The sequence below is a fragment of the Dasypus novemcinctus genome, chromosome 5 (assembly GCF_030445035.2).
Source record: "Dasypus novemcinctus isolate mDasNov1 chromosome 5, mDasNov1.1.hap2, whole genome shotgun sequence".
NCBI classification, from domain to species: Eukaryota; Metazoa; Chordata; class Mammalia; order Cingulata; family Dasypodidae; genus Dasypus; species Dasypus novemcinctus.
In genome coordinates, this window is record NC_080677.1 from 76,671,279 (window position 1) to 76,686,864 (window position 15,586).

The 15,586-nt window shown below is 40.7% G+C and overlaps 1 protein-coding gene across 4 annotated transcripts in view; it reads right to left on the reverse strand.

The window, feature by feature from the left end:
* Positions 1-15,586, reverse strand: part of PHTF2 (putative homeodomain transcription factor 2) — a 170,225-nt gene that overhangs the window by 154,055 nt on the left and 584 nt on the right. The gene's annotated exons all lie outside the window — the stretch shown is intronic.

A 15,586-nucleotide genomic window follows, 5' to 3' on the forward strand; every position in this document is an offset into this window, starting at 1 on the left:
TCATTCATATAAAGGCAGTGGCCACCAGAGTTTCTGATGGGGAAAGTTAAGAATAGTTTTAACATGGGGGCATTTTTGGGACATTGGAATTGTCCTGCATGACATTGCAATGACAGACACAGTCCATTATACATTTTGTTAAAACTTATAAAATTGGGCAGGACAAATTGTAAATTATAATGTAAACAATAGTCCATGATTAGTAGCAATGATTCAATATATGTTGATCAATTTTAACAAACGTACCACACTAATAAAAGATGTCAATGGGGGAAAGTGTGGAAGGAGTGGAGTGGTGTATACAGGAATCCTCTATATTTCTTTTTTTTTTTTTTTAAAGATTTATTTATTTATTTATTCCCCCCCCCCCCTCCCCTGGTTGTCTGTTCTTGGTGTCTATTTGCTGCGTCTTGTTTCTTTGTCCGCTTCTGTTGTCGTCAGCGGCACGGGAAGTGTGGGCGGCGCCATTCCTGGGCAGGACTGCATTTTTCACGCTGGGCGGCTTTCCTCATGGGCGCACTCCTTGCGCGTGGGGCTCCCCCACGCGGGGGACACCCTTGCGTGGCACGGCACTCCTTGCGCGCATCAGCCCTGCGCATGGCTGATGGGTTTGAACCACGGACCTCCCATATGGTAGACGGATGCCCTAACCACTGGGCCAAAGTCCGTTTCCCCTTCTATATTTCTGATGTAACATTTATACAATCTAAAGCTTCTTTAAAATAATTTTTTAATTGAAAAAAAAAAAGAATGAGAAGGTCTTCTTTAGAGTGGGAAGTGAAGTTATAAATGTAGAAGAAATCATAGACCTGGACAAATCACTATTTGGGATAACAACTGACTCCTGTGAGAATCACCAAGAGATGCTAAAAGTAATGGGTAAATTTTCAGAGTAATAAGATATTTACATAATCTCAAATTAGTTCTATATAAAATATGGATTAGTTACAAAGAATAGAATAGAGAAACCTGGCAGATATCACTCTAATTATACAACCAAAGTTATCATCACAGGTAACAGGAGAAATCTACAGCATTTGCCTCCTGATACAATGTTCTGGAAAGAATCCAACATTATGTCTGTGGGTATTCTTGCCAAGAGTGCATAACCTAATCATGAGGAAACATTAGCCAAACTCAAATAGAAGTACATTCTACTAAATAATTGGCTCAATGCTTAAAATGTGTCAGTATCATGAAATACAAAGACAGGTTCAATAACTGTTCTAGCTCCTGAGGCTGAGTATGGACTGTGGTTAGCAGAATAAATATGAGAATGTTCTCTCCTGAACTATAACAAATATAAATTATTAATACAGGGTGACAATAATCAGGTAGGCTGAGAGAAAATAAACCAAATGTAAGATATTGGCTATAGTTGGTAGTAATATTTTGACTATGCTCTTTCATAGTTGGTAACAAATGCTTTACAACAATGTAGGGTGTTGGTGGTGTGGTGATGTATGGGAGCCCTGTATGGTGATATGCATATTTATTTTGCAAGTTCACAACTTTTACTATACACTTATTGTTTAAGTATGTTCATGTATGAACAATATACTTCAATAAAATTGTTTAGATGAAAAAAAATAACCTGTTCCAGCTTAAAGAAAACTAGACACATGACAAATAAATGCAACACATGCACATCATTTGATAAAACACAGAATTGGGACAATTGGGGAAATATGAATACTATATCTACATATTAGATAATAGTATTGTATCAAAGTTAGTTCTCCAATTTTGATAACTGTACTGTGTTCATGTAGGACAATGAGCTTGATTTTAGGAAATATGAACTGGAAATATGTAGAAGGAGCATCATGGCTCAAACGAATGAGGAAAAAAGTAATATACATTTATCTGTATATAGAGAGAGAAAGATATAGCAAATGTAGTAATTAATACTTAGGGAATTTGGGTGAAGGAAATATAAGAATTCTTTATACCAGTTGTTACAACCCAACTCCTGAAGGGCGCAAGTTGGTGAGGCCACAAGACCAAAGAACACACCTGGCATTTAGTCAGGCATAAGCTTTATTGGGACTTACAGACAGGAGACAAACTTCGATGGCAGCCTGTCAAAGAATGAAGTTAGCTTTCTGCAAAGAGATGAGAAAATGAGGGTGACATATAAGGAGTTTCAGAACAAGGACATCCCATAGGGTATGAGAACAGAGTTCCTGGTAGGGTTCATGAAGCATACACATGGGGTGTGGTGGTGTTTTCACTATGCTCCTAGGAAGGATGGTTTACCAAGGACGTTTACTACTTTGGGAAGATTATAGTTTATCATAACATCTATACATTCTCTCCCTGCTGGGAAGGTTGTTAACCTTTGACTTAATCCAGGTCACACAGGGGGCCACATGCTGAGGACTTAGGGGAGCCTGGGTCGCCACACCATTTTTGCAATTTTTAAGTCCCAAATTACAACAAAATAAAAAAAGAAAATAATTATGATAAGCTTTAACTCAGTTTCAAAATACCCTCTTTCTCATGTTAATTTTCTATATTCAACCTACCAACTTAATACAGATAAATCCTTTCTTTTCAAGTTAACTTCATTTTCTCATTTAGTAGATTACAGTGGAAAAGAAGTATAGGGTAGGTACTAGAAAACTAGCCCTGTGCTTTCAGTTCACTAATCCAGCTCCATCACAAGAAAAGCTGAAGATCATTCAGTTGCCTACAATGAAAGAAGAGATAAGTTTCTAGACACAGTCTCTGAACACCCTAACCTCATTTCCCCTACAGAAATTTTTAACAGTCCTTAGTACATGTTATTTCCAAAGTTAAGTTAAATTGATCATTCAAAATATGAAAAGTATTTTTGGAGCATAGCGGTATTTTCAAGCACTGTTGCAAATGTTTTCCAAAAATGATAAAAACTGAATTGCCATACCCTTAGAGAAATAAATATTTTGCATTAATTTCCCATAGTAATAAAGTAAAACTAGTCATGTTTTACAAACACACACACACAAAACAGGCAAATTTTTGTTGTCAATCAGAACAGAGTTTAAAAAAAAACAGAAAATTCAATTACTTGTTTCCCCTTTAACTCCTCATTCATCCCTACATTTATTTCAAGTGAAACAGGATCACTAAGGAAGATGAACACAAACACAATTAGCCTGCCAAAATATACCATGTACTCTGGTTCTGGCTATGCAATGTTAATGGGGTCTAAAACCATATGATTTAATGAGAACATTACTAAAAATGGTACTTTTATATTTTCCACTTAAATTATTACTGTACAACTCAATTTATGTGCCTTCCCTTCTCACCTGAAACTAAAAAATCTGACAAAACAGGTGAAACATTTCAGACACTAGGCAACACACAGAGCAGAAGAGTGATCTCCGAAATAGAAGAAACAAAAAAGGTGAGCCCTGATTGTCCCAGCATACTGACTGTAGTGTTTCCAGTACAGCGCACAGGGCAGAATACCAGAGAGGAGAGCGCTGTACAAAGGAGAACACTGCAGCTTGCTGAGGATTCCCATGGAGTCTTCAGCTGAGTACTGATCAGCACATGTGTATAGGGAAACCTAATGCCAGGGGGAAAAAAACACCAGAAAGGAGCAGACAAAGAAATTATCAAAACTCACACAGGGGCAGTAAGAGTTCACAGCCTGAGTGGAGAAACATAATAATGCGCAACAGCTATAATATTCAGAAGGGTACTGGCTCGGTAGTAGGGCCATACTAGCTTTGGAATAAAGAAAGCTAAAATCTCGCCTAATGGAGCTTAGTATTGTCCCTCTTTATCCTTGATAATTTTCCTTGGTCTGAGATATACTTTGTCTGAAATTAACACAGCACTTTTAAAAATATATACAGCATTTTTAATTAGGGTTAGCATAGTGTGATGGTTCAGTTCATGTGTCAACTTGGTACATTAAGTTATAATGCCCAGCTGTTTGGCCAAGCAAGCACTAACCTGATTGCTACTGTAAGGATATTTCCTGGATTTCAATCATAACTAAATTGATTGCATCCATGGTGATTACATCTACAATCAACTAAACACATTGCCTTTGAGGAGAGAAATCTCATCTCGTTAAGTAAAGGCCTTAACAGGACAACTGATGATTTCAGTAGTCAAAAGGAAGAATTTCCATCTTTACTTCAGTCAGACAGCCTCCCCCAGAAATTCACTGAAAACCTTCATCAGTTCCTAGCTTGCAGCCTGCCTTACAGCATTTGGACCTGCCCATTCCAAGTCCTGTGAGCCAATCCTTGTAATAAATCTGATAATGTGTATTAACTACATATCTCTTATCAGTTCTGTTTTCCTTGGAGAATCCTAATACAGAATGGTTCTTAAAAAACAGAATCTTAAAAATGAGATTTCAGAGTTTTATGGGGTTTTTGGAATTGGTTCTCTAACCTCAGATTCAAAGGCACTAAAAATCCTTTTCCAATTATCAAGAAGGCACTGATAGCCTATGTTATGAATTGGCAGCAGAGATATGCAAAATATCACCACTGGATGCTGCTACTTAAATGCTTATAGGAGGCTGCTCTGTGTAAAAGTGTGTTTGATATGTAAACAAAGTTTTGTGGAGTTAAAAAGTATAATGATGTTGGCTAGTTGTTCCTAAATACACTGGATACAGCTGTTAAAGAAAGGGATGAGCTCAAGGCTTCAAATTCTCAGCTTAAGTGATACAAGAAGGACATGAAAATTTCTATGTGTGCCCTGAAATAAACTCTTATTTCATGTAGCCTCAGACTTGAAATTTCTGAAAACCAGACCCAGAGTCTCACTGTGCAAGTGGCTGAATTACAATATAAATTAAATCCCCAACCTTGCAGGATGTCTGTTGTTAAAGTTAGGACATTGACTGGAAAGGAATGGGATCCTGAAAATTGGGATGGGAACATATAGGTTGATAATGATGACAGTGAGGACATTAATACTCTAGATTCTGCTGAGTCTCTGCCAGATAATCCTGTAATGGTATGCCCTGAGGAATCAACCACCTCACCTCTAGTGTGCCCTAAGGAACCTGCCATCCAGCCTCCTCCTAGAGATTAAACTACTGTGCATGATAAACCTGTAACCACCTCCCTTGATAAAACTGCAATGGAATGCCCTGAGGTAGCGGGCATGTAAGACAATGCTAATTCCTCTCATGACCCACCTAGACCACTCCTCTTTTCTTCTAGAAACTGTAATTAGACTGAAATACAAAGTGTGACTCATGAGAGGGTGAGCTACACTCCCAAAGAACTACATGATTTTTCCCATTTATATAGACAGAAATCAGGGGAATATGTGTGGAAATGGATATTAAGGGTACGGCAGGCTCTACAGGAGAAGGAACACAAAGTTGGGTCAGGCTGAATTTATTGATATGGGCCCACAAAGCAGAGATTCTGGAATTAATGTTGTAGCTTGAGGGATCAGAAAGGGCTCTAATGATTTATTCAGGTAGCTGGCTGAATATGGACCTAGCCTCCCCCAAAGAGACCAGCGGCCTTTTACCAGGGTAACTGCGCTTTGGAGAAAACGAAATGATCAGATATTACAGGGATTGTTAGACACTGGCTCAGAAATGACATTAATTCCAGGAGACCCAAAACATCACTGTGCTCCACCAGTCTGAATAGGGGCTTATAGGTCAGGTGATCAATAGAGTTTTAACTCAGTTCTATCTCACAGTGGGCTCAGTGGGTCCAGCGGGTCCCTGGACCCTTCTGTGGTTATTTCCCCAGTTCCATAATGCATAATTTGAATAGACATACTCAGTAACTGGCAGAATCCTCACATGTGTTACCTGACTTGTGTAGTGAGGCCTATATTATGGTAGGAAAGGCCAGGCAGAAGCCACTAGAACTGCCTCTTCCTGGCAAAATAGTAAATCAAAAGCAATACCACATTTCTTGGAGGGATGTTCCAGATGTGGTATGATTACTTGAGCAAATTAACACATCCACTGGTACCTGATGCAGCTACTGATCTGGCAACTGGAAAAAAAATTTTTTTTTCCAATTTCTTTTAGTAAGGACCACCAGAAACAGTTTGCTTTTTCAGCTGGCAAGGCCAGCAATACACTCCACTGTCCTAACTCAGAAATATATCAACTTCCCAGCCCTATGTCATAATCTAGTCCTCAGGGACCTTGATCATGTCTCACATCCACAAGAAATTACACTGGTCCATTATATTGATGATATGTTGATTGGATCTAATGAGCAAGAAGTAGCAACTACTCTAGACTTATTGGTAAGACATTTGAGTGTCAGATGGTAGGAGACAAATTCAACAAAAATTCAGGTGCCTTCTGCCTCAGTGAAATTTCAAGGTGTCCAGTGGTGTGAGGCATAACAAGATGAATATCCCTTCTAGGTGAAGGATAAGCTACGGCTTCTGGTCCCTCCTAAAACCAACAAAGAGGCAAATTGCCTAGCTGGTCTCTTTGGACTTTTCAAGATAACATAGTCCTCATTTGGGTGTGCTACTCCTGCCCATTTACCAAGTCACCAGAAAAGCTGCTAGTTTTGAATGGGGACTGGAACAAGAGGAGGAACCTGCCACAGGTTCGGGCTGCTGTGCAAGCTTTTCTACCACTTGAGTCATAAGATCCAGCAGATGAAATAGTACAAAAAGTTTCAGCAGCAAATAGAGATGTTGTCTGGAGTCTTTGGCAGGTTCCTATAAGAGAATCACAGAGAAGACCCTTAGGATTTTGGAGCAAAGCCTTGTTATCCTCTGCAGCTAATTACCCTCCTTTTGAGAAACAGCTTTTGGTCTGCAACTGGGCCTTGGTAGAGACAGAACACTTGACCATGGACCACCAAGTTACCATGAGAACTGAGATCCCTAACAAGAACTGGGTATTGTCTGACCCACCAAGCTATAAAGCTGGGTGTACACAGCAGTACTCCATCTAAAATGGAAGTGGTACTTATGGGACTGGGGTTGAGCAGGTCCTAAAGGCACATGTAAATTTACATGAGGATGAGGCCCAGATGCCAAGGGACCCCATTCCTGCCACATTACCTCCTCTTTCCCAGCCCACAGCTACAGCTTCTTGGGGAATTTCTATAATTGGCTGACTGAGGAATAAAAACCTTGGGTCTGGTTTATAGACATCTCTGTACTATGAACAGGTACCACCCAAAAGTGGACAGTTGCAGTTCAGCAGCCCCTTTCCTGGACATCTCTGAAAGGCAGTAGTCAAGGGAAGTCCTCTCAGTGGGCAGAACTTCAAGCAGTGCACCTGGTTGTTCATTTTTCTTGGAAGGAGAAATGGCCAGAGGTGTACTTGTATACTGATTTATGGGCTGTGGTCAATGGTTTGGCTGGATGGTCAGGAATTGGAAAGAACAGGATTAGAAAACTGGTGACAAAGCAGTCTGGGAGAGAAGTATTTGGATAGGCCTTTCTGAGTAGGCAAACAAGATGAAGATATTTGTGTCCCATGTGAATTGCCATACCACTTAAACAGAGGATGATTTTAACATTCTGTTCTTCGAATAACAGTTGGGCTCCTTCCCCAGCCACTCTTGTCACTGCCCAATGGGCTCATGAAAATGTGGCAATATGTATGGAAGGATATGTATGGGCTCAGTAACATGAACTTCTACTCACGAAGGCCCACATGGCTATAGCCACTACTGGGTGCCCAATCTGCTAACAGCAGAGACCAACAGTGAGTCCCCAATAAGGCACTATTCACTAAGGTAAATTGCCAGCTACCCAGTGGCTTGTTGATTACAATGCCACCGTAGAAGGGGCAGTGTTTTGTTCTAACTAGAAGAGACACACACTCTGGATACAGGTTTACCTTCCCTGCACACAATGCTTCTGCCTAAACTACCATCTGTGAATTTACAGAATGCCTTATTCACCATTATAGTATTCCACACAGCATTGCTTCTGATCAAGGTACCCACTTCACAGCAAATGAAGTGTATAAGTGGACACATGATCATGGAATTCACTGATCTTATCATGTTTTGCATCTTGAAGCAGCTGGATTGATAGAACAATAGAATGACCCACTGAAGGTTCAATTATGGCACCAACTGAGTGGCAATAACTTGCAGGGCTGGGATAGTGTTCTCCAGGAGGCTGTGAATGCTCTAAATTATCATATACTCTTTAGTGCTGTTTCTTCCGTAGCCAGGATTCACAGGTCCAGGAATCAAGGGGTGGAAATGAGAGTGACATCATTCAATCTTACCCCTAGTGATCCACTAGAAAAATTTTTGCTTTCTGTTCCTGCAACCTTAAGTTCTGCTGGTCTACAGAGCTTAGTTCCAAAAGGCAGAGTGCTTCTAATAGGAGACACAACAATGATTCCACTGAACTGGAAATTAAAGCTGCCACTCTGTCACTTTTAGCTCCTCATGCCTCTGAATCAGCAGACAATGTAGGGAATTACCGTATAGACTGGGGTGATAGATCCTGATTATCAAGGGGGAAATAAGACAGCTACTACACAATGGAGATAAAGAAGAGTTTGCCTGGAATACAGGAGATCCTTTAGGGGGTCTCTTAGTACTAACATGCCCTGTGATTAAAGTTAGTAGAAAACTGCAGAAACCCATTCCAGGGGACTACTAATGATCTGGAAACTTCGGGAATGAAGGTTTGGGTCATCCCTCAGCCAAAGAATCATGGCAGCCGACATTGAGGAGGGTAAATAGAATATGGAATGCTTAGTGAAAGAAGGTAGTTATAAATATGAGCTATGACCACATGACCAATTATAGAAATGAAGACTGAAATGGTTATGAATATTTCTTCCTTATTGTCTTATGGATGTTGGTATTTATACATAGCAAATATCTTTGGGTTTCTTCCCCCATCCTATCCCCTTATCATATAACATAAATTATATTAACTTTGTCATAGTATTTATTTTTTTTTAGATACCATGACTGGGGATTGAACCCGGGGTCTCGTAAGCAGGAAGCCAGTGCTCAACTACTGTATTAGTCAGCCAAAGGGGTGCTGATGCAAAATACCAGAAATTGGTTGGTTTTTATAAAGGGCATTTATTTGGGGTAGGAGCTTATAGATACCAGACCATAAAGCATAAGTTACTTCCGTCACCAAAGTCTAGTTGGAGCAAGATGGCTGCTGATGTCTGCAAGGGTTCAAGCTTCCTGGGTTCCCACATTCCTGAGGCTTTCTTTTCTCTGGGTTCAAGGATCCTTCCCTCCTGGGGCTGGCTTCTCTTTTCTCTGCGTGCTGACTTCCTGGGGCTCCAGCTTAAGTCTTCAGCATCAAACTCCAACATCAAAACTCCGCATCAGGGAAGCAGACTTGGTCCAGTGGTTAGGGTGTCCGTCTACCACATGGGAGGTCCGTGGTTCAAACCCCTGGACTCCTTGACCCATGTGGAGCTGGCCCAAGAGCAGTGCTGATGCCCACAAAGAGTGCCCTGACACACAGGAGTGTCCCCCGCGTAGGGGAGCCCCACACTCAAAGAGTGGCGCCCCGTAAGGAGAGCCGCCCAGCGCGAAAGAAAGTGCAGCTTGCCCAGGAATGGTGCCGCACACTCGGAAGGCTGACGCAACAAGATGACGCAACAAAAAGAAACACAGATTCCTGAGTCGCTGACAACAATAGAAGTGGACAAAGAACAACACACAGCAAATAGACACAGAGAACAGACAACTGGGGGGGAGGGGAGAGAAATAAATAAAATAAATCTTAAAAAAAAAAAAAAACTGCATCAGAAGACTCTCAACTCTTTTTTCCATGCCTTTTATCTGTGAATCCCTACTCACCAAAGGGTGGGGACTCAACACCCTAATCATAACTCAATCATGCCCAGGTACAGATCAGATTACAAGCATAATCCAATATCTATTTTTGGAATTCATAACCATATCAAACTGCTACAACCACTGAGCCCCATCAGCTCTCCTGTGTTGACTCCCTAATCTGTTTGCTTGTTGTTTTGCTCAATGTTTGCTCGTTTTCTTTAGGAGGCAATGCGAACCAAACCCAGGACCTCCCATGTGGGAGGCGGGCTCTCAGCTGCTTGAGCCACATCTGCTCCCTGTCTCAGTAATTTTTTTAAAAGATTTATTTATTTCTCTCCCCTCACCCCCCCCAATTGTCAGCTCTCTGTGTCCATTCGCTGTGTGTTCTTCTGTGACTTCTTCTATCCTTATCAGTGGCACTGGGAATCTGCGTTTCTTTTTTTGTGTCATCTTGTTGTGTCAGCTCTCCATGTGTGCGGTGCCATTCTTGGGCAGGCTGCACTTTCTTTCGCACTGGGCAGCTCTCCTTACGGGGCACCCACTCCTTGCGTGTGGGGCTCCCCTACGCAGGGGACACCCCTGTGTGGCACAGCAATCCTTGCGCGCATCAGCACTGAGCATGGGCCAGCTCCACATGGGTTAAGGAGTCCCGGGGTTTGAACCGCGGACCTCCCATGTGGTAGGCGGATGCCCTGACCACTGGGCCAAGTCCACTTCCCTGTCTTAGTATTTAAACGATAAGATGTCAAGTTTAAGAGTGAATATTACCCAAGGACTTGCAGCCTGTTCAGTGGAGTTATTGTGTCTCTGACTGCACATAGGAGACTGGAGTATTGTTTGGTGAAAATGACTTATTGTTCTTATTTAGAGATTCATTATTATTTAAGTATATACATATGTATGCCAAGTTGACAAGGGATAGACAATGACAGTAAAATTCACATGTAAGCTTGGCTAAGTTATGGAACCCAGCTGTTTGGTCAAACAAGTACTCACCTGATTGTTACTGTAATGACATTTCAGGGAATCAAATCATCAGCAAGTTGAAGGCTGATCTATGGCTGATTACATTCTACAGTCAATAAGGAGATTGCATTCAAGAATGAGAGAAGTGGGAAGCAGACTTGGCCCAGTGGTTAGGGCGTCCGTCTACCACATGGGAGGTCCACGGTTCAAACCCCAGGCCTCCTTGACCCGTGTGGAGCTGGCCCATGAGCAGTGCTGATGCACGCAAGGAGTGCCCTCCCACGCAGGAGTATCCCCCGTGTAGGGGAGCCCCACATGCAAGGAGTGCACCCCGTAAGGAGAGCCGCCCAGCGCGAAAGAAAGTGCAGCCTGCCCAGGAATGGTGCTGCACACACGGAGAGCTGACACAACAAGATGACGCAACAAAAAAGAAACACAGAGTCCCGAGTCGCTGACAACAACAGAAGTGGACAAAGAACAACACACAGCAAAGAGACACAGAGAACAGACAACCCGGGTGGGTGGGGGGGGGAAGGGGAGAGAAATAAATAAATAAATCTTTTTTAAAAAATAAAATAAAAGACTTGAGAATGTGAATGCTCTCTCCTGAACTTTTCCCTTTTTTGGCATATGGACATAATTCTCTATTCAACTCTTCCTATTACCTACTTTAATATACTATTGCCTCCTTTAAGGTTTTGTTAGTTTGCCATTTTCTATTCAGGAATTGTCATTAAAAAATACACCTGATGAAAATTTTCTGAAAATAGATAGTGATAATGTTTGTAAACATTGTAAATATATTTAATCCCGGGAAACGGACTTTGGCCCAGTGGTTAGGGCGTCCGTCTACCATATGGGAGGTCCGCGGTTCAAACCCCGGGCCTCCTTGACCCGTGTGGAGCTGGCCATACGCAGCGCTGATGCGCGCAAGGAGTGCCGTGCCACGCAAGGGTGTCCCCCGCGTGGGGGAGCCCCACGCGCAAGGAGTGCGCCCGTGAGGAAAGCCGCCCAGCGTGAAAAGAAAGAGCAGCCTGCCCAGGAATGGCGCCGCCCACACTTCCCGTGCCGCTGACGACAACAGAAGCGGACAAAGAAACAAGACGCAGCAAATAGACACCAAGAAGAGACAACCAGGGGAGGGGGGGGAATTAAATAAATAAATAAATCTTTAAAAAAAAAAAAAAAAATATATATATATATTTAATCCCCTTGAACTATACACTTAAAAATGGTTAAAATGGTAAATTTTGTAACTCATATATTTTACCACAATTAAAAAATACAGCTGTTTAATTAAGTCAATGATTTTTTGAGCGAGTATCATAAGACAGCTAATGTGTTAAGCACTTTACACGTATTACCTCATTTAATTCTTAAAACCTGTTAAAGTAGATATTATCACCATTTAGAATTTTTAAAACTGAACCTAAAAATGACTTATATGATGAATTCAAAGTCATACAACTGATGGACAGCAGAACTGGGGTTGAACCTAAGTCAAGAGAGCACCAACACTTGCGCCACATAGCTCGTAAGTTTTTTGCTATCTGTAGCAGACTTTTTACTGGATGTTTTACCAAGGTGCTTTTCGCTCATTCAACAGATACGTGCTACATGTCTTCTCTGTAACTTTACTAACAGCCCCTTTCCTCTTTTGTTTCTGAAACTGGAAAGCTGCATAATATGCATTTCTTTCACTTTACTTCTACCATGAAATGTTAAATTTAATCATGTTATGATTATTGAGAGAGTGGTTCAGCCACTGCCATTTCCTGCCCTAGTTCCTGTTCACTACTCAGAATAAAGTCCAGCATATTTTCTTTCCTAGTGTTCTAAATCTACCTGTTCTAGGAAGCAGTTGTTTTTCTCATCTGAAAACTCCCTTTTATATCTTGTGTTATTTTAGCAATTTATATGCGGCTATCAAGCTGGACTAAATATACAGCTTTCCTAAATTAACTTAAAGTCTTTTGATTCTCGTTATCAAGGGATGCTCCACTTTTATAAATGCAATGTGAGTATTTACAGTTCTGTTCTAACCTGATCAAACAGTATAAGCAAGAGATTTTGCCTTCGATTTTCAAGAAAAATTCCAATTTAAAACATTCTGTCCCACTGTCACATCTCAAGTTTGGGTTCAGAAAAAATGGTCAACATATATGCAAAGGGTAGTTTGCAATATTGATTCTATGTGGCTACAGACTAGGTAAAGGGGTTAAGGGAAAACAAAATAGGCAACAGTCACTTTAAACTTGTTCTTCTTTTAAAAATAATCATAAGATCCACAAATCACAAGAGCAAATGCTTTTCATAGTTTAAGTCTTCATTTACAGCTTAGAATGAAATATCTCAAAGAAATAATGAAATAGTTGCTATCCAGAGACATTAGAAAAGGGAGTTTTAACTGGCACAGGGAAAATAAGTATTGAAAGGTAAATATTACATAAAAATGTCACAATGCACTATTCAAGTTTTCCTGTAATTTTAGTATCTAAGCATGCAATTTCTAACCACCACCAAAATGGGTAGTAATCACTTTGCCAAGCCACATTTCCATACAATTACCACTTAAAGTTGATTTTCAAAATACTTTTTACACAAAGTCACAATTACTTGCCATTCCTTCAGCAACCCATATTCCTGTTCTGAGACCCTACATGCTATTCTATTATAACTGCAAACAATGCCCTTTTCCCCAATCTACTAAAACTATCATTCCTCATTTAAAGTTCCAGTGACATCTCCCACTGAACTTCCCAACCTCTTTCCATTCTCTCAAACAAAACTATTCGTTCTTTCTTCTGTATTCAGTGCTCACCATGTTCCTGTACTTTATGTACTTAACATCTCCACTTAACATTTAAGTAAACTGAACATGAAAGATGTTTGTTATCATGTCCAAAGTCATAAACAGGAACAAGAATTCAAACTCTGGTCTGTCTAAATTTTAATTCTCTGCCCACGAAACCATAGAGTCTACGGCATTGTCTTATAGTATATACTGTATTATATCATCATTATTTGTTCAAATGTCATTCTCTCCCACTGGATGCTTCTCAAAGAGAAGGTAACTCATTCCTATATCCCCAGCAACACGCAGCAGTATCTATTACACAATAATCGCAAAGCGTTATTGAGTATGTACAACACTGAATTTCCTATTTAATTTATGGTTTTGCAGTATTATTTTCTACTACCTAAAGTCTTTTACCAAGTCTTTAAGAATTCAGTCTTACTATGGCAGTAAACATAATATAACAGCTTGGAATGTAGGCTTTGGAAATCAGATTGTGTTGTGAATCCCATCTCCACCAATTTATTAGCTGAGAAATCTTGGACAAAGGAGTTAACCTAAGTCTGGGTTAACTGGTTAATTTATCTGTAAAATAGGGAGAACAGTAATCACAGTACCTACCTCACAGGATTAAAAGGATTAAATGAAAAAATATATATGCAACTATTTTTTTATCCTTATTTTTTCACATGACACCCTGAATTTCCTTTGGCTTAGTACAGGAAAACCTTTTCTTTACAAATGCCTTGTAATTTTGTATTAAATGCAGAAAGGTTTCTAGTTTAAAAATTGCTGAAGATATTTGGGGCCAACGGTTGAGAGTGTTTGGGCTCAAAAAGGTCTACTTTTGGAGTTTGACTATGCAAGAGTGTCCCTATTGTACACTATACTTGATTTGATTACCACATTTTGATGTCCTATCACAAAGAGCTGAAAATTAGAAAGCAGACACTCTCCAATTTAATAACACCAAACATAATACAATCTAATGCATGCAGACAACTAACCTGTATGGGAAGCAGAGTATTTCCTGAGCAAGGGATTTTCCTGAAACCACCTTGTTTCTGGTCCTAGACCTGGGTCTTTTCCCCCAAACTTCCAGATTCCTTTCCTATGGAATCTGGAGGCTGAGCCACTATGATTGACAGGGGATACCCATTTTCTTCTTATAGACTTAGCAGTCCTTACTCCAAAAAGTTAGGACTTGAAATTGTTAGGCATTTTACAACTCTTTAGGCTAAAGTGCACAGTTTCCAAATTCTCAGAATACCCCATTCCAATATTTTAAAAAAAGTTATGAAAAAGTTTTGGAGAAAACAAATGAAAGATAAAATTCCCTCAAAAACAAGATCAAACACTAAGTCTACAGCCGAATACACCGAGGGTGGGGAGGTGAAGGGGAGAAGAAACATTTTTAAATGTCTTGTTGTCTAAAGCTGACCCAAAACTACAAAATCAAAGTACCATACATAACAAAATTATCTCAGAATAAGCAGGCTATACCATTAACAAAGACAGCAAGTGTAAACTACAAAATATTTAATATATTCACCACGAATTCAAAAAATTACTTGGTATGTAAAGTACATACTGAGATTAACAAACTGTCCCAGATTCTATACTCCCCTAGGTTGGTGTACGTTAATATAATGCAGTTCCTTGTTTTTGCCAGGCTAAAAAGTGAGATAGATTAATGACACAGTGATCCCCGAAGTTATACAAGTGTTGTGTTAGAAAGCAGGAGCAGAATGCTGGCTGTCAACATCAAACAGATTAAAAGAAAGGGGAAAGAAAGCATGCTGGTGGGTCGCGCGGTATTGTTTCCGGGCGGGAAATATCCCTTAGGGCCGGTGCACAGGATTTCAGCACACGCTCTGCAGTGAGTTTTGGAATTAGAAAACTAAATCGCTGCCTGCTTCGCGGGTGCAGGGTTGCGACCCTCATTCCCCGCCTCCGTCCACCGCCGCAGAGCCACCCCCTCCGACCGAGTACGATCCTCCCGACTCTAGCTGGTCTCTCCGGGTTGGCCCGGGCTTGGCCGCCCAACGCTCCTGCACGCCCCCTTGGGACCCGCCACCCCCAG